The sequence below is a fragment of the Macaca thibetana genome, chromosome 9 (assembly GCF_024542745.1).
Source record: "Macaca thibetana thibetana isolate TM-01 chromosome 9, ASM2454274v1, whole genome shotgun sequence".
NCBI classification, from domain to species: domain Eukaryota; kingdom Metazoa; phylum Chordata; class Mammalia; order Primates; family Cercopithecidae; genus Macaca; species Macaca thibetana.
Genome location: NC_065586.1, coordinates 29289649 through 29311149, shown reverse-complemented (window position 1 = coordinate 29311149; position 21501 = coordinate 29289649). Strand labels below are relative to the sequence as shown.

Below are 21501 nucleotides of genomic sequence, written 5' to 3'. Positions count from 1 at the left end.
ATCTAACTTGGCCTTAAACAGTAGGAAATTAGCTGCGTGTCATTAAAATAAACAAATGCCAGCCTGTTCCGTGGCTGCACGCTGCAGGGGACATGAAAGAGGACTGGTGAAGTCCCCACAGTTTCTGGGGGTCACAATGGGCCCAGAGCCACTCTCCTCCCCTCCAGATTCCAGCCACACTGTTGGCCAGCTGTAGATCCTCCTCCTTTGCCTAAGTTAGAGGAGACAAAGGTGAGTGTGAGCTGAGTGCTTCAGGGTCAAGGCTGTGCAGGCGACGATGTGACAGGGGGCCATGGGGTTGGTGTTACTTTTTGAAACTCCGTTTCCCAACACTGCTTTCCACAGAGCTGGAGGACAGGCTTTTGGTGTCGAGTGTCTCACATCCTTGTTTTTTTTCCCTTTGCCATGAATATCTAGACAGGAGTTTCTGATAACCTCTTGTGAACCGAAAAGTCACTGAAGCATCTCAATCGACTTAAAGGTTTATTTTGCTAACATTCAGGATGTGCCTGGGGAAAAGGGGACACAAGTCCCAGTGGGATCAATGTCCTGTGCTTTTTCCAAACTGGGTTTGGGTTTGAGGACTTCAGTATTTAAAGGACAAGGAAAAAAAGGTGCGGTGGGGGAGGTAGGCAGTGAGGCAAGTGGTCACATTCTTGTGAGGCTCTGATGAGCATTCCGTGAATCTACATTTTACATGTGAAAACAAAGGAGGGGGAAGTCAGTTACGTGTTTGCCTCTTGCACAGTAAATCTACATTTTACATAAGGTACCATAAGCCTGTGAGGTCACAGCTATCTTTTTGGGAACAAAAGGAAGGCAGTTTTTGTGTGACTTGGTTCCTAAGCTTAATTTTCCCTTTGGCATAGTGAGTTTGGAGTTCCTAAGATTCTATTTTCCTTTCACACTCTATTAGAGAATTCCTTAGGGACTATTTTGATTTGGTAAATGCTGGATTAGTGTAAACTAAAAATCAATCCGCTATTTACATCCCCAACATAATATCCCTTAATAGGCAAGCATTTTTCATAAGTCTTGTTTCAGACATCTCAAACTCCATTCCCCAGAGAAGCAGAGAATGAATAATGGGTGCTGTATGTTTACTGTGGGTGTCCGAGAAGCTGCACAGGAACTGTCCTAACATGAAGAGAGACCACACTGGACACCAGCGCAAAGGGCAGAGCGAAGGCATGAAGCGTCAGATGCGTCTCTGTTTGCCACCAGCACACGTTTCAGCTGTGCTAGATTTGACTAGGCGCAGGACTCTGAACTAGTGGTTTGGTGACTATTACCCTCCACGGTAATTGCTATCACAGGCTCCCTGACCCCCTTCCTAATATTGCTGTGGTTCAGCAGCTCCAGTCCGCTGTTGAAATGCTGGTAGTATTCAAAACTCCGTTGGGACATATTAAATTCTGGTGAGCCAGTGGGTGGGATGCCTTCTGAATGACAAAGGGGCCCCGTGGCTAAAAGCTGAAGGAAATCTGTGCAATGATGAATGTGCTGCAATAAATCACCAGAGATCTGTTCTTTTCTTTATATGCATAGTACAGCGCAGGGGCCAGGGCTGGGAGAGTCTCTGAGCCCAGACCTTCATAGAATTAAAAATAATGAACGTTTGTTATCAGGCATGACTTGACCAACAACTCCGCCTCCATAGTTGGAAATACAGACGTCCACTTTTCGCTGGCGTGTAATGATTTTCTGGAATGCTGAGAATTGTTCCCTGACCTATGGCTCCTTTTTAAGCATCTGGGATATGCAGTCTCTTTGCAGGTTGCTATTTTGAAGTGAGGGAGTCTCAGGGAATTGAATATATGCCACATAAGTTCCTGCAAGATGGACTTTCCGGGAGTCCTCTGATGAGGTTGGGAGAAGGCAAAGAGAAGTTTCCGTGTAAAGGCTGAGCAAGCTCCAGGCCGCTGCCGCAGTTCAGCTTTCTTCAGCTCTGTAAGCTGGACCCTGTGGCTGGAGTCTGGCCAGCTGCAGTGACAAGTTTCTATTATTATGTAAATGGAGCCCCAGTGCAGCCTTGGAAGAGTTTTTGGCACAGGGTAACCCTTTGTCTGCCAAAAGGTAGCCTCTCCCTTTGCTTCAAGCCCAGAGTGTGCATTTTGCCGTGGTGACCTGTAAGCCACCAGTCAACCTGCAGATTGCCTTATTAGGCAGACTGTGGAGAATGGCGGCTGGGGACTGGCTGGCAGAGGCGGTGGCAGTGAGCTTGTGTCCTGTATGAAGCCGGAGAACCCGAGCCCTTGGGACGTGGCCTAGTACTGTTCTATTAATGACAGTGCTCCGCGATGACAGGAATATGCCCTCTCCTTGGCAGGCATACTTTATGGGTTGGTTGGAAAACAGGAGGTTTATAGGAGGAGGTGACTGCCCGAAGGACAGAATGGTATGGGGCTTTCTTCACTGCTTAGCTTGTGCTGTTCAGTCCTGTATCAGGGCTGATTCTAGAATATGGACTTTATCAGGAAATGTTTTTTTAACTTTTAAGTTCAGCAGTACATGTGCAGATTTGTTATACAGGTAAACATGTGTTATGGGGTTTGATGTACAGATTATTTCATCACCCAGGTACTAAGCTTTGTACCTGTTAGTTATTTTTCATAATCCTCTCCCTCCTCCCACCCTCCATCCTCCAAAAGGCCCCAGTGTGTGTTGTTCCCCTCTATGTGTCTGTGTGTTCTCATCGTTTAGCTCCCACTTATAAGTGAGAACATGCAATATTTGGTTTTTCTGTTCCTGCATTAGTTTGCCAAGGATGGCAGCCTCCTGCTTCATCCATGTCCCTGCAGCGGACACAGTTTCATTCCTTTTTATGACTGCATAGTATTCCATGTCAGGAAATGTGGAATGTTTTCCTTTTAATGCAAGATGTTTTACAGACTCTCAGAATCTTATGTTTTATAGTAAACTTTTTTGAATGGTGAGGTCATGTGTGTAGTAGGAAGGAAATACCACTAGATAATAAGGTGGTACAATGGAAACAGCAGAGTTTTAGGAGCCAGAGGACCTGTGTTCCAGGGCTGCCACAAGTGAGCTAAGTGGATAAGTCACTTGCACTGGGAAGGTGACTTCCCCAAGGACAGAATGGTAGAGCTCATGTATCTAGGGCTTAGTGGGCGATCACTAGTGACCACTAGTGAATCTGTGATCACTGTATATTAAATGTATTCAAACATCATTATGTATCCCATAAAAATGTACATTTATTATTTGTCAATTAAAAACTAAAATAAAAATGTAGAGTAGACTGAATGCACTCCATTACCTCTCCCACCTCCTTTGTGTTCTCTTCAGTAAAGCTGTTTAATGAGTGTGTGGGGTTAACAGCCACAGCCGAGCATCCACAGGGACCATTTCCCAACGGAACCTTTAAGGCTGAATCCATCTTTTCTCTTTTGAGTTTCTTCCAAACTTGCTGCAGTAGCTGAAAGTTAGTGAAGATGGCGCTTTCCTGCACTGAAATGCTCGTGCAGATGCCTCAGGTTCCATGGGTTATGGTTCATGGACCAAAGCTGCAAGTGAGGCAAACGAACACCTGGAGGAACTTGTGTTCAGGATGCGGCAGTGACCACGCTCAGAGCGCTCAGGCTCACATCCCTTGTCTAAGCGGCTTCTCATTCATCAAGCTGAGGCGTCGGACAGCCTGCAGGGAAGACAGATGCGAACCGCGGCTCACGCTGACTCCTGACTGCTCGGGACCCGGCTTCAGTTCTCCTCTCCCTCCAGAGACCTTGGGGCAGCAGGGCTCATAAGCTGCTGCATGAGAACAGGGACAGCTCTTACTGCTGGAGTCAGATTCAGAGCGTGTGTGTGTCTGTGTGTGTGTGTGTCTGTGTGTGTCTGTGTGTCTGTGTGTGTGTCTGTGTGTGTGTGTCTGTGTGTGTGTCTGTGTGTGTATGTGTGGATTTTTAGCACAGTTGGGAAATGACATCTGAGGTGCTGCTGGCTCAGCTCTGCTGGTGTCTCTTTTGAGCATGGAGCAGTGTCCTTGTCTTCTTTTCACTGCTTATATCTGCTGCTTGCTGTTCAGGGAAAGCGCACATTCACTTTTCTCCTCTTGTTAAAAAAATAGTTTGGCTGGCGTGGTGGCTCATGCCTGTAATCCCGGCACTTTGGGAGAATGAGGTGGAAGGATTCTTGAAGCCCCTGTCTCTATAAAGAATAAACTGGGCATGGTGACACACTCCTGTAATATTTGCACTTTGGGAGGCCAAGGCAGGCAGATCACTTGAGCCCAGGAATTCAAGATCAGCCTAGGCAACATGGTGAAACTCTGTCTCTATAAAAATTAGCCAGGTGTAGTGGCACACGCCCGTGGTCCCAGCTGAGGTGGGAGGGTCTGGGCTCGGGAGATCAAAGTTGCAATGTGCTGTGATCATGCCATTGCACTACAGCCTGGTCAACAGAGGGAGACTCTGTCTCAAAAGAAGAAGGAGAAGGAGAAGGAGAAGGAGAAGAAAGGGAAGGGAGGGGAAGGGGAAGGGGAAGGGGAAGAGGAGGAAGAGGAGGAAGAAGAGGAAGAAGAGGAAGAAGAATATTATACTCCCAGCTACTTGGGAGGCTGAGGGGGGAGGATTGCTGGGACCTGAAGTCGAGGCTTCAGTGAGCTGTGATTGTAGCACTGCACTCTAGCCTGGGTGATGGAGCAAGACGCTGTCTGTTTTTTTAATGTATTTTCTCACCACCTGAAGACCAAGCAGCATGATGTATTCCAGCTTGATGTCTGGGTGTGACAAGTGTTTGAATTTTCTTTTTCCACGTGGGCTTCAGGGATGGCTCTGATGCTTCTTCGCGGGCTGTCCACAGCCTCCTTTCCCACCTCAGAATGCCCTGGCTGGGCCCACGGCATGTTCCGTCTGAATGTGGGTGGGTGTCATGCCGAACCCTGTCAACTCCACGGGAAGGCAGCAGGTTCAAGAGGCGGAAGAAGAGACCTGGAGCCAGTGAATGAGACATGGGGTTCTGTTGGGGGATTGCATACAGGGGAGAGTCCAGTGGCAGTGGGGTGAGCAGGAGAACCGCAACAGCTTTCAAGGGCGTGCAGTTGATATGGCAATAGCATGTCCACTTGGCACCTCCCCCGACAATCTCCACCTGGCAGCCTCCACATACCCCAAAACAAACAGCCCTGATCCCCTGTGCATGCAGTGGCGGGGGCGGGGCAGGGAAACTGCTCGGATGTTCCTCATAGATAAGGAATGAATCTCCAATTGGCTTCTCCTGGATTCCTTAGCTTGGAACCCTGAACCCCATGCGGGTGCCTCCGCCATACAGGGCCATTCTCAGCGTGTGCCTAAGTGATTGCTGTCAGGTGCATTTACCATACAGAGGGATGGGACCATTTAAGCCCATGCCCTCCTTAGGCCTCTTCCCAGTTCCAGGTCCCACGCTGTCTGCTCTTCTTCCTGGCACAGAGGTGAGGGCCCTTGGCCTTCCCATTCACCTATTGCCATCGTCTTCTCCACAAATAAGCTCTCCAGCCTCCTCCTCCAGGAAGCCTTCCTTCATCACACTCACCCCATCTGATTATGCTGTTTCCCTGCTTCTTCCTGGGCTTTATATCATCAGTGGCTTGTATTAATGGTTTTCTAACTCTGTGGGCGTATCCTAATCATCTGGGGTGAGGGGTCTTTCATTTTAAGCAAGCACTGCACATGGTCTGAGGGCCACCCAAGTTTGGTATCTTTTGCTTAATCAGATGTTACACCCATGCATAAGCGTAAATGTGTCTTGAGTCATTTCAACAGACAGTGTGGAATGTGCCTTTGACTTGTTCTGTGTCATGACCTCCCCATGGCACCTGCACTGTGAGCACAGGATCTGCTTTCCTGGTGCAATAATATGACCATGAAGAAAGTCAATCATGAACGTGTGAAATCTCATGGACACGCCCTCCTCCGCCCCGTATCAATCAGCAAAGGGCTGGGAACTTGTTCTGAGAGCCTGGTAGGTCTCAGGTACCAGTTAATACAACCCGTGGAGGCCGGGCGCAGTAGCTCACACCTGCAATTCCAGCACTCTAGGAGGCCGAGGTGGGAGGATTGCTTGAGCCTAGGAGTTTGAGACCTGCCTGGGCAACATGTCAAGATCCCATCTCTACAACAAATACAAAAATTAGCTGGGCGTGGTGGTGTGTACCTGTAGTCCCAGCTACTCAGGAGGCAGAGGTGGGAGGAATTGGCTTGAGCCCAGGAGGTCGAGGCTGCAGTGAGCTGTGATTGTGCCACTGCACTGCAGTTTGGGCAACAGAGCCAGACCCTGTCTTAAAAAATAAAAAATAACCCATGGAAAACAAGGGTGACGTTGGGGATCGCAGGTTGATGAGCTTTTCTTGCATTTTGATACCGATTATTGTTGCTGAGTTTGTCATTATTGTTAGTTTATTAAGATGCCCTTCCAAGAACAAGGAGGGCCAGAAATTACTTTATTTGAAACTTTCCTTCAAATCATTCAAGTCTAGCTTTAGAACAGCTATGATCTATTGGGTAGCAACAGGCATTTTTTATACACTTGTCTGCCATCTGGACTTTTAGACTCATAAGAAATTCCCCTCTGTGATGATTCAGTGTTTCCCTGCTTTCTGTTCATGTGAAAACCATCAAGTAGTGAGCATGGAATGACTGCATTTGGCAGAGCCTTCTCCGCCCTCCCTGGACGACTGTACCCGAGTCAGCCCCTTCCCCTCTGCATGAGGTCTTCTTCTCACGAGAGGAGAGGCGTGGGCCCCCGCAGCTCTGAAGGTGTGGCACATTGCACCTCATGATGTCCCAGGATGCAGCCACAGACTTCATACAGTGAACACCTAGGTTTACTATTATTATTATTATTGTTATTATTATTATTATTAGAGACAGGGTCTCACTCTGTCACCCAGGCTGGAGTACAGTAGCATGATCAAAGCTCACCACAGCCTCAAATTTCTGGGCTCAAGTAATCCTCCTTCCTCAGCCTTCTGAGTAGCTGGGGCTACAGGTTTATACCATCATGCCCAGCTAATTTAAAAAATGTTTTGGTGAAGATGGGGGTCTTGCTATGTTGCTCAGGCTGTTCTCTAACTCCTGGTCTCAAGCAGTCCTCCTGCCTCAGCCTTCCAAAGTGCTGGGATTACAGGCATGAGCTGCTGTTCCTGGGAACAGTTAGTTTTATGTCTATTCATCACATCATTGTTTAAGAGCCCTTTGTGGGTTGGGGCTTTGAACAGGTCAGAATTGGCCGTGGCGTCTCCTGGCCTCCTGCGAGTGGTGGGCCAGCCATGTGCCCCTCACAAGAGCTGTTCTCCAGGTGCTCAGCATGTGCCTGCATTTTACCTCAGCTGTGATTTGCCCTCAGTGTGCATTTTGTTGTATATTGTGCTGAAATATACATACCATTCGACCATATTTAAGTGAACAGTTCGGTGGCATTTAGGTGCATTCGCTCACAGAGTGTACAGCCGTCACCTCCATCCCTCTCCAGAACTTTTTCATCATTCCAAACTGAAACTCTACCTCTTCAATAGCTCCCCAGTTTTCCCTCTGCCCAGCCCCTGATCACCACCATTCTACTTCCTGTCTCTGAATGTGACCATTCTAGAAGCCTCATATAAGTAGGATTGTACAGTATTTGTCCTTTGGTGACTGGCTTATTTCACTTAGCATAACATCTTCAAGGTTCCTCTACATTGTAGCAAGTGTCAGAATTTCCTTCCTTTCTAAGGCTGAATAATATTCCATTGTATGTATATTTCAGTGTGTACTTTAAACACAGAACAGACCTATGTCTTTCTTTTCTGACAGTCAGCTGACCACCCTCTCTTCCTCCGAGGTACCTGGATTTTTCTCTCCAAGAGTCATTAGCCATAGATTTGGAATGAACCAGAAACTAAAATGATTGGAGATAATTTCATTATAAATGTTAACATTACTCTTTTGAACATTTACTTTAAAGACACTAGTAAGTCTTTTAGGTGATTGCAATAAACCTTTTCTTTAAAAAAAGAATTCTGAAGTACAGAAAGGCTGACACGGTTTTCTTTCAACACATCTGATAAAGAAAACATAGCTGCGACTTGTAACATTTCTTATTGAACGTACTTCGCCTTTTCATCTCTATCTACGTGATCTGTTTTAAATTACCTTACGCAGTGATGTAACGCAGCATTTTATTTGCAGGCTTGTCCAAAACATTACCACTAACCAAAATTCACAGAGCATCTCACAGTGCACACAGAATTAGACTAAAATGAGAAATCTGGGAAGTCTGACTGACCGGTGAGATGTGATCAAAGGGAAATGAAAGGGCCTAAGTGGGCTTTTCCCAGGGGCAGTTTTCTCAGGTCAGGCAGTTCTGCCTCAGATTAAGGATCTGCACACATAAAGAAAATCCACCAAAGAAGATGAGAATACCATTTATGGCCGTTGCTAGCATACAAAATGCTCCTTTACTGGTCTATAAAAATACGTTCTTCACTTTGGAATTTCACTCCAGCCATCATCATTAGTAGCTTATAGTAGATTTCATTAAAATCATTTCCATAGCACTTCTTAATTTTGGAAATGTATTGGTAAGTCACGTCAGTATGTATTCAGACAACTGCTAGTCGTAGTATCACACTCCCCTGTACTGTCCATTTAAATTCCAGCTCATGGTTGGCTTGGTGGCTCACGTCTGTAATCCCAGCACTTAGAGAGGCCAAGGTGGAAAAATCAGTTGAAGTCAGGAGTTTGAGACCAGCCTGGGCAACATGGCAAGATCCCATGTCTACAAATTTCAAAAAATAGCCGGGCATGGTCCCAGCTACTCAAGAGGCTGAGGTAGGAGGATGGGTTGAGCCCAGGAGGTTGAGGCTGCAGTGAGCTGTGTTTGTGCCACTGCACTCCAGCCTGGGCAACAGAGCCAGACCCTGTCTCAAATAAAAAAAATACATACATACATTAATTAGTGAATTCATTCATTCCAACTCATGTTTCTGTAGACTGAGAGTGCTTTCATTGATGTTCAGTGAGCACAACAAGGTGACATGAGGTGACATCATACGGACCTCTGGAGGAGCGTGTAGTGCACCTGAATCTCTTTTTGATACAGATTCCTTGTGTGGATTAAATAATGCAGTCCATTTTCAGAGTGCTTCTGTATGTGTTCTCTCATTTTATCCTGACCTCACCGTCCTATTTCCCTCTTTGATTTTATTGTGGCTGGCCAGGGAATGGCTGTTTTGCCTTTATTAAAAAAAATTTTTTTAGAGACAGAGTCTTAATCTGTTGCCCACACTAGAGGAGTGCAGTGGCGTGGTCATAGCTCACTGCAGCTTTGGCCTCCAGAGCTCAAACTATCCTTCCACTTCAGCCTCACAAGTAGCTGATTACAAGTAGGGATTGCAGGCGTGTGCCACCATGCCCAGCTAACTTTTTTTTTTTTTTTTAATTTTTTGTATAGATGGAGTCTCACTTTGTTGCCCAGGCTGCTCTTGAACTCCTGGCTTCAAGCGATCCTCCTGACTTGGCCTCTCAAAGTGCTGAGATTACAGGCATAAGCCACCACCAGGCCCTGTTTTGCCTTCAGGGATGTATTTTAAATTGTTGGTTTAGGCTTGATGTACCTATCCTAGGTCACGCGCTATCCTGGTTTTCTCATCTGCATATGAGGATAAGTCATAGGATCTCCCCAGCAGGCACTGAGAAGACTAAAGGAGTTAAATACTCCAGGACCCTCAGCCTTGCATCCACCGCCTCCAGCAATGAGCCAGGGCAGGTTACAGGCGCCATCCTGTTCAGCCCTGGTGGGAAATGGCTGGCTGCAGTGGAGGTGCTGGCTACTTCCCTTTTCCTTGGCTTTGCCCTCATTTTCTCCCCCAGGATGATGGCCCCCAAAGGAGAGTTGCCCCAAAGGACAGCGTTGCAGAGGTTCTTGCGGATCATCAGCCAGAACAAGTGACAGGGTCTGGCTCCCCAAATAGCCTACCTGTAGTCTGAGCTGATGCTGTGACCTGCGTTACACAGTCCCTGAAGGTTTAATACCGTGACTGTCATCTAATGCCTTATCTTTTGACCTTGTCAATTTGGGAGGTGACACTTCTCACCTGGACTCATACTGAGACATTGTCAATAGTTGGACTGCAGGAATCATTGTCCCTGGTTTGTCTTTTTTTTTTTTTTTTTTTTTTTTTTTTTTGGTTTGATTTGGTTTGGTTTGAGATGGAGTCTCACTCTGTTGCCCAGGCTGGAGTGCAATGGTGTGATCTCGGCTCACTGCAACCTCCACCTCCCGGGTTCTCGCCGTTCTCCACCCTCAACCTCTGGAGTAGCTGGGACTACAGGCGCACGCCACCATGCCCAGCTATTTTTTTTTGTATTTTTAGTAGATGGGGTTTCACCATGTTAGCCAGGATGGTCTCGATCTCCTGACCTCCTGATCTGCCTGCCACTGCGCCTGGCCCATTATCCCTGTTTTTACCTTTACATAACTCAGAAATCCTGTTAGATGCCCAGGAACTCAGATGAACACATTTTTCTGAAGAAAACTAGGAATACACATAGTAATGAAATAGATGAAATAGAGAATAATAAGATACTTCCAGTTTCCCCAGCGAATCTTTAGCATGTTCTCCCTGATTCTCCCTACATGCAAATATTTCTGTTTCATATCACGGCTTCAGATTTTAGGAAAGATAAGAAGACTTTAAGTAAGAGTCTCAAGCTGAGGAAAGAGAATTAATACTTTTCCTCTCTGCAACTATTCACGAAATGAGGTTAGCTAAGAATGGGAGAAATTTAAGGATAGAAGTAATTTCAGAGCTTGCCTGCTCGTTTGATTGATTGATCCATTCAACCAGTATTGATAGTTCACTTGTTCTGAGCCGGGCTCTGTGCTAGAAATGCACCCGGAAGTGTGCGTCACGTGCTGTCTCTCCAGTTTTTATAATCCTTTAGTTAGGAGACAATAAAGGCTTTTGAGCAGGAAAGGTATGATTGGTAATAAAGAAAAACATTTATGAAGGGGATTTAATAGGTGAATTCAATGTTATTAGGCAGGGCGAGGTTCTTCTGTGCACACCTACTGTCAAAGTTAAGCAACACTGGCGCCTGTTGTCAAGGATCTTGGTGACCGTCTAGGTCAACTCCTCAATTTAGAGCCAAGAATATGCATCTGCTGGAAGAAGTGAGCAGGCTGATTTTGTGCCATAGGGCCATAGGCGCCATTCATTCACGCCAGGATTTTCTCCTGGATTTTTAGCCTATGTCTAAGCTTTGGGGATTTAAGAGGTCTTATTGCCTTCATCTTCATTTGTGTTTAATTGTTTTGCAATTACAGAAGGAAATCGTGCATACGGTGGATACTTTGGAAAACAGAGAAGTTACTTAGGAGAAAACATCAACAGAGTTATCTCTGAGTTGTGAGAGAATTAATGTCTTGGTCTATTTCCTGTCATTCTGATTAGGTGTGTGTGCATCTCTAATATAATATTTAAAATTTTGCAAATCAGTAATGGAGTTTCAACCCTGGTTTGCTTGTGTAATTTATTTACCCAGTCTTCTATATGCACCCCAGGTAGACTAATTCCCATTTTATACATGTATAAATGTATACACAAATACACATTTATAAATGTATACACAAATGGGTCTATTAATTTTACCAATATTAATTATTCCAATTCATGGACCCATTTATTTGAGTCATCTATAATTTCTTTCATCAATGTTTTATAGTTTTCAGTATACCGATCTTTCATCTTGGTTAAATTTACAACAATTTTTTTGATACAATTATGAATGGGATTGATTTCTTAATTTCTTTTTAGATAGTTTGTTGTTGGTGTATTCCTTAAGGAACCAAAAGTAAAACTACTATTTAATACAACAATCCCACTACTGGGTATCTACCCAAAGGAAAAGAAGTCATTATATAAAAAAGACACATGCATCCTCATATTTATAGCAGCACAATTCACAATTGCAAAGATATGGAACCAACCTAAGTGCCCATAGACCAACAAGTGGATAAAGAAAATGTGATATATATACACTGTAGAATACTACTCAGCCATAAAAAAGAATGAAATAATGTCTGTTGCAAGAACCTGGATGGAGCTGGAAACCATTATTCTAAGTGAAGTAACTCAGGAATGGAAAACCAATATCATATGTTTTCATTTATAAGTGGGAGCTAAGCTATGAGGATGCAAAGGCATGAGAGTTATCTAATGGACTTTGGGGACTCTAAAGGGGAAGGTTGGGAGAGGGGTGAGGGATAAAAGACGACATATTAGGTACAGTGTACATGCTTAGGTAAGGGTGCACTAAAATCTCAGAAATCACCACTAAAGAACTTATCTGTTTAATCCAAAACCACCTGTACCCAAAAAACTACTGAAATAAAAAAATCATTTGCACTCAGGCGTGGAGGCTCACGCCTGTAATCCCAGCACTTCGGGAGGCTGAGGCAGGCGGATCATGAGGTCAGGAGATTGAGACCATCCTGGTCAACACGGTGAAACCCCGTCTCTACTAAAAATACAAAAATTAGCTGGGCGTGGTGGTGCGTGCCTATAATCCCAGCTACTTGGGAGTCTGAGGCAAGAGAATCACTTGAACCCGGGAGGTGGAGGTTGCAGTGAGCCTAGATTGTGCCACTGCATTCCAGCCTGGTGACAGAGCAAGACTCCGTCTTAAAAAAAAAAATCATTTACATTGTTAAAAAAAAGTAAAAGAAATGCTACTGGCAGGGAGCGGTGGCTCGTGCCTATAATCCTAGCATTTTGTGAAGCCAAGGCAGGAGGATCACTTGAGGCCAGGAGTTGGAGATCAGCCTAGGAAACATAGTGAGACCCAATCTCTACCAAAAAATTCAAAAATTAACCAGGCGTATTGGCACATGCCTGTAGTTCCAGAGACTCAGGAGGATGAGGTGGGAGAATTGCTTGAGCCCAGGAGTTCAAGGCTACAGTGAGCTACGGTCACGCCACAGAAAAAGATATACTACTCATCATTGTATTTAATTTAATAAATGATGGGATATGTATATATTACAATTAGAACAAGTCGCCATAATGCCATATTCTTTATGTTGTGAGTCATCATCAATAAACCACAAACATTATAAAAACATAGCAACCTGACACATAAATTAGATGTTAATAGGTTAACTTCTATATTTAGACCAAATGAATATCACCTCTTAGAGATGATACCAATAATCACAAATCTTGTCAACATGATATCCATGCAATTTTAGTAAAAAACCAAGTTTCCCTCTTGTAGATTCCATCAAGTATGCTAGTCACTCATTGAGAAGGAGAGTACACAAGGGTAATCATGTTGCCTGAAGGAATGGCCCTTATTGTCATTCATATGAGTGTCCATAAAGGTCCTATTTACCATTGACATCATTCACAGCACACACTTTCATTGTAATAGAAATGAAGCCAAACGTACTCGGGAGAGGAAAGTCAGGTACCAGATTGCTCATCAATTTATCCAATTTCAAGTTTCATGGGAAAACACATATTATTGTAACTCACATTTTTACCCCAATTGCAAGGGTACTTCAGTCATAAAGATTCGTCAGTGATCAAAACATATCCTAGCACAGGTAGAATACTATACTCATATTATAGAAAATTTTGTCTGTATTTAGACATCAATGACTATAATGCATTGAGGAAAATTGCAATGTGTTACATTTCTCAACCCTCAAAAAAATCAATCCTAGGTAAAAAGTGAGGATTTTCTCATGAGGATTGCATCACATGTGCCAGTCAGTTATTGAGAAAACCCTATCATGATATTCATGTTGTCTGAATGAATAATTCTAATTATTGTAGAGCTCAGTCTTCACTAGTTCAATGATCTATATGGAATTTTTCAGCTGGCAAAGGCAGCCTGTCTCCTCCACTCAATAGAATAGCACCAGTAGGGTCTTACTAAATCATCCAGTGAGAGAAAGAGAGCAAGGGTCTTAGTGCCAAATAGCCAAGAAAATTAGGAACTATAGGAAACTTAAACACTTAAAGAATCAGAATTTATAGTTTACTCAGAAGCACACAGATAGAAGTGTGCACAACAAGTTTCACAGAACTATTTCATTGCCAGAATCCCGAAATAAAATCTCCATAGAAGGAAACTAAGAAATCCAAACTTCTTGTCTCACAATTGTTACCTAGGCCTGGCCTCAGCGTAATCCAACTAAGCTTGATTTTTACGTCATCATTTCTTGTCAAGATAATAACTCATCATTGGCCCAGCCCGTGGCACTCATATGCATATGCACACTTAGATCAAATATGCTTAACAGAGATGGTTTCCTTAAACACTGGTGGTAAAGTGGACTGGATGCCACATCTTCAGTGCCAGACAATTGGGTGGTATTGGTATACAAATGGTAAACCCCCTTGAGTTCATTCATAGCACTTTCCTTGTGTGCATTTTTAGAAATAGAATTAATGAGTCATTGCTTCCTACACACTTCAAAGTAGCCATGTCCACATCTTATTCCTCTCCAATATGGTGGGAGAATTAGGAAGAAAAGGAAAAATCATAATCAATTGCTTCTTTTTATACACAACACCCACACCCCACCAGGGACACTGACTTCTCTCTGAGCCTTACAGCCTTAGCTATGCCCTAGTTACTCATATCTTGGGGCACCCCTGGTTTCGAGCAATGTCTTTGGGATCATACTTAGACTTAGAAACCATATAAGGTTTATGAAAGACAACTGCAACTGGCCTGACATCTCCTTCTGGGGTCAGGCTGGCCCCTTTACCAGCAACATCCCTGCGGGCCAGGGCTGGGAGGCCCTATGACCTCAATCCAGGACAAGTTTACAGCAATGGCCCTGGTTCTCTTGTATTCAGGCTGATCAGGGATGTGGGAATTGTCCTGGGGAGAGTCAGAGCATGTGGATTTTCAGCCTGGCACTTCCACGCCACAAGCTTTGTGACCTTGAGTATTCTATAGGAGTCACCTAACATTTCACTACATGAAGACCAGGTGATCAGAAAGGCCCCTTCGGCTCCAGTCTTCCCAGGGTCCGCCCGGGCCTGATTCGCTTGTTCCAGTGACACCACTGTGGGGTGTCAGCATCACAATGGCTCACTCATAGATCCTTCAGGTCTCCTCCAGCCACCACCCATGTACCATGACACAGCATGGCATGTACCATGGCCCGATGTCATGTGTACCATGGCATGGTGTGAAGTATACCATGAGATGACCATGTTCCATGACATGCTGTGACAGTGACCTCCCTCAGCCTCTCCCAGGCACACGGTTTTACCCCTTCTCCTAAAGCAGGTTTGCATGCCCGTCTAAAGGCAACTTAAATAGTTGCTTTTACTTCTCTTTAGTTAAAGATTACAACCTTAAAAATATCCAGTAAAATATGGTACTTCCATAAAGCATTGCCCTGAGCAAGATTAGTGCTTCTCAGTGGACACAGCAGCAGGGAACTTTGTGCATTCATGCTGAGCTGGTGGCTGTGTGATGCTGTTGAAGAGGGAATACACCACCATCAGCACTCAGTTAAATCGTCTTCTCCCTGAAATTTGAGAAAGCCACAGGCTGGGCGCGGTGGCTGACACCTGTAATCCCAGCACTTTGGGAGGCCAAGGTGGGCAGATCACCTGAGGTCAGGAGTTCGAGACCAGCCTGGCCAACATGGCGAAACCCCATCTCTACTAAAAATACAAAATTAGCTGGAGATGGTGGCGTGTGCCTGTAATCTCAGCTATTCAGGAGGCTGAGGCAGGACAATCACTTGAACCCGGGAGACAGAGGTTGCAGTGACCCAAAAGATGTGCCATTGCACTCCAGCCTGGGTGACAGAGTGGGGAAAAAAAAAAGTCACAATCACAACTTAGAATTCTCTGCAAATAAATATGTTAACCTACAGAATGATGTGAGGAAATGTTTGGGTATTTTGTAGCTCTCCTGTGTGAATGAGCTAGCCTAAAACAATAATGATAATAATAATAGTAATAATTTTTGAATGTCAAGTGGAAAAATTAAAAATCATAATTCCTTATAATTATTGGAGAGTAAATGAAAATTTTTCAAAGATACTTTCTATTAACATAAAATAGAGGTTTTTCTTCACAGTCTTATTTGGTTTCATATTGATAGAATGCTTAAATAATAGATTAAATTTTATATCCATAATTTCATAAAGAATGTTGTGCTTTTTCCTTTCAACAATTATGTCATATTTAAATCAGTTTGCTTTGTACCATAATCCATGGGTGAGGCAAAGAATTCTGGTAAGACTCTGTTACCAACTTAAAGAGAACACCCAACAATTAAGAAAATTCTGTACTGGAATTTTACTTTCAAAATTTCAAATAAGGGAAGGGGGCGAGGGCTGGAAAACAAACAATTGGGTACTATGCTCAATACCAGGGTGATGGGACCCACTGTACCCCAAACCTCAGCATCACTCAATGTACCCATGTAACAAACCTGCACATGTACCCCTTAATCTAAAATAAATGTTGAAAAAAAAGAAGAAAAGGAAAAGCAAGTGACAGGAAAATTTGAAAAAAAAATTAGAATAGACTTATTCCTTAATAATAATTCAAAATAAGCCTTTAGATTCTTTTAGGATAACTGTAATTGAGAATTCTATAGGAAGAGTAATTTTCAGGCACAGAAAGGGTGATGAGCAGTGACACTCTGTTCCATAAACTGTTACATTCTTTATAAAGGATTATTTATCAACATGTCAACATGTATATTATTTCATCCTATCTCTCTATTCTTTTTTTTTTCTTTCTTTCTTTTTTTTTTTGAGATAGGATCTCACTCTGTTGCCCAGGCTGGAGTGCAGTGGTGCAACCATGGCTCACTGCAGCCTTGACCTCCCGGGCTCAAGTGATCCACCCGCCTCGGCCTCCCAAGTAGCTGGGACTGTAGGTGTGCACCACCACACCCAGCTCATTTTTTATTTTTTTTAGAGACAGGGCCTTGCCATGTTGCCCAGGCCAGTCTTGAACCCCTGGACTCAAGTGATCCTCCTGCCTTGGCCTCCCAAAATTTCAGGATTATAGGCATCAGCCACCATGCCTGGTTCATCTCTTTATTTCCACATCAGTTGCTTCTGCTATTTCCTCCCCTTCCTCTTCTCCTCCCAATACTCCCTTTTTTCTTTTTGTTGCTAATTATCTATGACCTTACCATGAAGTTTCTGGTTTAGTTATCCAAGGTACGTTGTTCCTTGCTGAGTTTTTTTTAACTATCCTATTTGCCATAGTTTTTCCTGACTGTATGACTACAATGTAATGAATGTAGAGAAAAATGGCAAAAATGCCACCACTGACCCCTCTAGTACCCAGGGTTGATGTACCTTGTGTTTATGTGTCTTTATTAATTCGGCATATAATTCTTCATTTTCACTTTAAGTGTGCTTGTATTTTACAAATTAGTCTAAGTCCACCTGATTTGAACACAGGATACTAACTCCACGCACCCATTTTAGAAGGAGATCTCTAGCTTTTAGAAGAGATTATCTCATGATTTCCTATGTTCATTCAGCAAACATTTCCTGCAGACCTACTGTGCACCAGGTAGTGTCCAGAACTAAAGATATAAAGACAAACTCAGAGTCCCTGCTCCTAGGTGGGGGTGTGGTGTATCACAGTCTTGAACCCACCTCCCCAAGATCCCGTAGCTCCATCACCACACAGTTGTCTATCCAGGAGCAAGCTACTCGTCTAGCCCTATTTCCTTAGCTTTCAAATAAGACCATTTCTCTTGGTTCTCTTGAATGTCCCATTTTTCTGTACAGTCAGTCTGTGATTATTGCGAATTTTTCTTGGAATTGCATGAGCATTGCTTGAGCTCACCGACTACATACTGTGGTTAAAATTAAATAGGGGGCAATCTAATAGGCAAAGCCTAACTTAATAGCTTCTACCTCAGATTAAAATTTTGAATCTCTAGTAATATCTGCCCTTTCTTTTCCCACAGTTTCACTCACATGTTGTTCATAAATCTTAAGTACGGGTTTTTGGCTCTCTGTTAGGTGAAATACTTCATTTAACTTAGCCAAAGCCAGACTTGGAGCAGCCTGGAAACACTCAAGTGTCCCTTCTTCCCAGTACACGAGGGCCTCTGTAGGTTTTTCTCTGTGTGTGTGTCTGTAGGGAGAAGAAGTTGTATTTGACTCCTCCGATGATGGTTAGGTTGCAGCACTGTCTCCTTAGTCGGAGCAAATGCTGGGATGCGCCATGGCTTTGCCTTGGTCATCTACATCACGCACGTCCCATCACTGGGCTCCAGTCTGTTGCAGCGCCTCCAGGCTTAATTTCTGTTCGTAATCTGATTATGGGGTCTGAGCTGTTTCAGCCAGCGGACTCTTGCTTCTCGTGTACCATAGGCTCAAAGACACAAGTGCCTGGTCGCTCTAGTCCTGGACTGTGAAAAATCTCAACCCAGTTTTGCTTAGACCAGACGAAGGTCGTTGCTGGCTGAGAATTAGCTGTAGAGCAGGCTGTGTGACTGAGCCTTCTGTGTGCAGCCATGTTCAGAAGCCCAGGTTTTTCCAGCTATTTGGGAGCTTTCAAATTCTCTGAGAAACAAGGTAAGGCAAGATAAACATGAAATGCTCTTATGTATGGATTTTATAACATAATGAATGCTTGGGGTCCTCTATTTTGCCCTATGTATTCTCCTGTGTTCAGTTACTTATACACATTTCTCAAAAGACACTTTAAATAGCTAATTGAGTTTATAACTGAGCTTATCTTGTGACTGTTGATAATGTGAATTTTTTTTCCCTTAGTAAGTTAAAGTTATTACTAAACCACTGAAACCTTTATGTAGGAAAAATTGCAAATGCAATCAGAATGCCCACACTTTGGATCAAATTCTAGACGTGCTGCACTTTAGTTAAAATATTTTTCTAAATCAAATGCTATACATACTAAATTCTTTCCAGTAGGCAGTGGTGCGTAGTGTCTTTTTATTAACTCTTCATGTGAGACAATTTGGAACAAGATACTGTCTTTTCAGTGGCTTTCTTCCAGCCCGGAGGAAAATACATGCTCTCAATTTAACTACTGAAGTGGTGTGGCATGTTCAGTTTACTGATTGAACAAAAATGAAACGCTAAAGTTATTTTGAGTATCATATTTGAAACTCAGCCATGATACATCAAAACTGTTTTCCAACTCAAATGCACTATTGGGAAGTGACTTGAACAATTCAGACCTCAGATTCAGGAATTTTCTCCTACAGCACTTGATCGTTTTGTGAATTGATTTCTCTTCTGTTAATTACATAACAAGAAACTTGTGTAGTTAGGAGAAAAGCTTAGATGTTTTGCTGCCATTATATCTTTCATTTTATTGTATTTCTTTAGTTGGCCACAGTTCCAAATTCCAGGACTGAGGATGTATTTTGATGGATAATGAAGTGTCAGCATCTGATATATTTTGTACTTATTTTTCCTCAGGCTTCTGCCCCTAAATATTAAAGAGCAAAAGGCACTTCCTTAGGGGAAGAAGTTTCTGTAAATGGTCTATTTGTGGTTTTCTTAGTGAACAAATGCTGTAAGCCAAAGGCTGTAAAACAGATTACATGCCATTAGACTGGTTGTAAGTTTTATCTGTGCCTGGTTTTGATTAACCTGTTCATTTGGGATGTGTTTTTCCTGTATAGAATTGTTACCAGCTGTCTTTGCATAATACATATCTTGTCTTCAAAATACAAATAAATGGTTATTTTTATTAGTTGTTATTGTTTAGATTTTAATGAGAGCAAAAGACACAGCTGAGTTGTCCTTTGCTCTTCAGACCCCACCCCCATGCTTTAAAGGCATCGCAAACATTTCTCGTTACCTGGACCAAAATTGCTTTTTTTCTTCTCTATTCCTGAGTATATAGCTGTGTTATTTAGTATTTAATTGCTTTGAGTTATTCTTGCTGCCATAACAAATTTAAATGGTAACATTGAACTAACTATGTTAGAAGTATTATTGTTATTATTGTTGTTATTATTTTCATTTACCCATGGAGTATGTTGGCTGCTTTCTGAAAGAGAAAAGCAAAACTCACCTATGTACATTTCCATGTGGAATTTGATTCTTAGAAGGTGTCATTTTTGCATTTCTATTTTTTGTTTGGTTAACGGTTTTCTTTTTCTTAAATTATATGTTCAAAAGGAGTTTGGAGAGTTTTTTCTCATTGGATTTTTAACAATTTGCATAACTATTTCAATGTTACATTATTTCTTTTCCCTTAGACTTCAACAAGAAAAACTTAAGCTTCGTTGGATTCCCACGTCAAAGGAAAGTTTCAAGGTAAAGTAGCCTTGTCTCAACGACTGTGAAATTTTGAAGATTTGTTGTAGCTTTTAAAATTATTCTCTGGAATGTCTAACTCATGAGTTTAAATGTTTGGCAATATGTTTTCTATTGATTTATTAAAATTTATGAAGCAAAGGAATCTTTGTATTTAATTCTGTTTATGGAAACTATTTGGAGAACAGAACCTGGACGTCTCTTGTCATTGCAAACTTTTAAAGGACTATTATCTTTTCTTTCTCACACCTGCCTCTAAGCAGGCACTGTCCTTTTGCAATCTGTCCATCAAAGAAGGGAACTAGATTCTTTTTAGAAATGGTTTAAACTTGTTTCTCCTCCCTCTTCCTTCCTCCTTGCTTCCTCTCCTCCCTCCCTCCCTTCCTTTTTCCATAGACATACACACACACACATCCATCCATCCATCCATCCGTCCATCCACCCATTTGAGTTATTCTTCCCTGGTCTTTCCATCTCTCTCTCTCTTAACCTTTCTGTACTTCCAGTCCCCTTGGCCCCAGAATATTATGGGTGCTAATTTGATTGACCTAATGTGCTATAACTCCATGACACATCATCATGGATGTAAGAGAACGTGGAAATGAATGCCTGTGCCATACACAGTAGCTGTATCTCAGGTACTTTTTAGTAGATTGTTGCCTATATTAATAGAGTTTTATATTTTCAGATGGAGGCACAAAGCTGTCCCCCACACAGTCAGGCAAAGGTCTCAATCTGTGCTTTACTATAGTGGAAGGGCCCAGCTCCAATTTCCACACAGTTGCTCTTGTGCCTCAGGTATTATGACATTGTTCCTTGACCAAAAAGGATTTGCATTTCAACAACATTAGAATAGACAGGGGTCTAACTTCTGTCCTCCTCAGGCTGAGCCTGCTCTGCATTTGAAAATGCCAGTTGATCTTGCAAACACACTGGATGGGACAAATCCTTGGTGTAATTCATCCGCATCTTTTAAATGTTTATGCTTTATTTAATTTTTACACACAATCTCATCAAGCAGCACATCTAAGTATAAGGTTAATTAGAACAATGATGATCCAGAGTCATCAGTGAGGTTGTCTTCACTGACTCACGAAACATTACTTTTTTAATGGGACGCGTCCATCATCCATATTTCTCATCTTGGCCGTGTTTTAATAGGATCTGAGGCTTGGTTTCTTTCTTTTTTTGATGGGGGGGGACGGTCTTGCTCTGTCG

General features: G+C 43.0%; 1 protein-coding gene and 1 pseudogene across 15 annotated transcripts in view; one reads left to right on the top strand and one right to left on the bottom strand.

Moving 5' to 3' along the window:
• The window catches only part of LOC126962977 (supervillin), a 270490-nt gene that overhangs the window by 141920 nt on the left and 107069 nt on the right, over positions 1–21501 (top strand). For 14 of the 15 annotated variants that reach the window (XM_050804733.1, XM_050804732.1, XM_050804731.1 and 11 more), the window contains one exon: positions 20226–20283. The gene's annotated coding sequence lies outside the window, so the exon portion shown is untranslated. Of the gene's footprint in view, positions 1–11301; positions 11429–20225; positions 20284–21501 lie in introns of those variants that run through there. The other variant, XM_050804734.1, reaches the window with a different exon arrangement.
• Positions 14156–14231, bottom strand: LOC126963476 (uncharacterized; annotated as a pseudogene).